The sequence below is a fragment of the Podarcis muralis genome, chromosome W (genome assembly GCF_964188315.1).
Source record: "Podarcis muralis chromosome W, rPodMur119.hap1.1, whole genome shotgun sequence".
Taxonomy (NCBI): Eukaryota; Metazoa; Chordata; class Lepidosauria; order Squamata; family Lacertidae; genus Podarcis; species Podarcis muralis.
Window position 1 is genome coordinate 18,600,207 of NC_135674.1, and position 1,669 is coordinate 18,601,875.

General features: G+C 48.7%; 1 pseudogene; it reads left to right on the forward strand.

The window, feature by feature from the left end:
• The first annotated feature begins 619 nt into the window (after positions 1-619).
• On the forward strand, positions 620-1,091 carry LOC144326383 (apoptosis regulator BAX pseudogene; annotated as a pseudogene).
• The last annotated feature ends 578 nt before the right edge of the window (positions 1,092-1,669 follow it).

The following is a 1,669-nucleotide window of genomic DNA, read 5'->3' on the forward strand; positions in this document are numbered from 1 at the left end:
AGCTGGTGAGATAAAAATCCTAACAGTTCCTTCATCCGGGAATCTGTTCTTTGTGTTCAGACTGGTTTCAGTTTTGACCGAGAAGGGAGGCATCATGCCGTCTCTTGGAGATTCTGATTTATTGCTGCTGTACAAATAAAGCTTCATTAGATTAGTGAAGAAGCCAAGTACAGGCTCTCTTTTCTGCATGCCTGCACACAGAGCACATGCTGTGTTTTTACTCTGCTACAAGTCCGGCAAGCTGAGTGGCAGTGGAAGCGCACCGGACTCCCTCATGATCTCACAAAGCTTTCCTTTGAATATGTTGGCAAGCCTTTCACATAGACCAGGGGCCCACACTCCCCAGCCCTATTGAAGAGGCTCCTCATGAGGCCGGAGGAACATTGCCCAGCTGTGAGGCGTGCAGGCTGCTCCGTGGTGGCAATGGAGGAGGAGGAGGAGAAGAGATGGCGGTGGTGGACCCTGGGAAAGAGAAGCAGCAGCCACTGGAGGCCCCACCACGGAAATGGGGTGAACCTGCCCAGGGCCGCAGATCAGATCAGATCAGATTCTTCAGACGGGAACTGTTCTTCTCAAGGGTTTTATCAGGGACCAAGTGCAGTGCTGTGGAGACTCGGAACGTATTGACGCAGCAATGACAGAGCTCAGGGTCTCAGAGTCCCAGGCTTGTGACCCGAAAACCAAGCAGCTGAGCCATTGCCTGTGCCAAATTGGAGACCAACATGGATAGGAACATGGAGCTGCAGAGAATGATAGAGCAAGTTCAGATGTATCCTCCAAAGGAAGTTTCCCCCCCAGTGGCTGCAGAGATGTTCTCGGATGATACTGTCAACTGGGGCTGTGTGGTGGCTCTTTTTTACTTCGCTTGCAAGCTAGTCCTCAAGGCAATTTGCACTAAATTACTAGAGCTCATAAGGACGATCATCAGCCAGAGCATGGAATATATCCAGAATCATGTCCTGTCCTGGATTCAAGCCCAGGGAGTATGGGAAGGTCTCCTGTCCTACTTTGGCACCCCCACTTGGCAGACCATTGCTGTATTTGCTGCAGGCATCTTGACTGCCTCACTGATCTTCTGGAAAATGTCTTAATCCTCAGGACTCCCCAAAGGGGGGCCTTTTCATTGTGATGACAAACCAGGGAGTCACTTTCCCCTCTTTCTTTCTAATCAAAGAATGAAAATTGGCTAGGACACCCCCCCCCCCCCCCAATTATAGGCAGGGGAGCTTTTAAAACAAATGCTGTCATTATTTTGGTCCCTTTTTTTTCTTTTTCTTTTTAAGTGCACACCCTTTTTTTCACCCAAGGAATGTGTATTATTTGGCTTTGCTTTTTACCTATCTGTGCCTCTTAGGAACATGGAGTGTGTCTGGGCTCGGGGGGGGGGGGGGAGAAAAAAAGGAGAAGGTAGTTTTATCCTTGCAGCTGCCCCAGTTCTTCTCATTTGGCACAACTAGGGGGATTATTTGATGAAGTGCCCCTTAAATACTTGGTTTCTGTTCTCCATGCACACAGAGCTGCTTTAATGTGTTTCTTTTAATTATCGCCACACTCACACACCCCGCCCCTCAACAGCTCACAAAGGAAAACAGTAATTGACACTTCACTCTCCACCCGGCATGTATGGAACAGACCCTGACAAATGAGATTGGAACATGATATTCAAGTT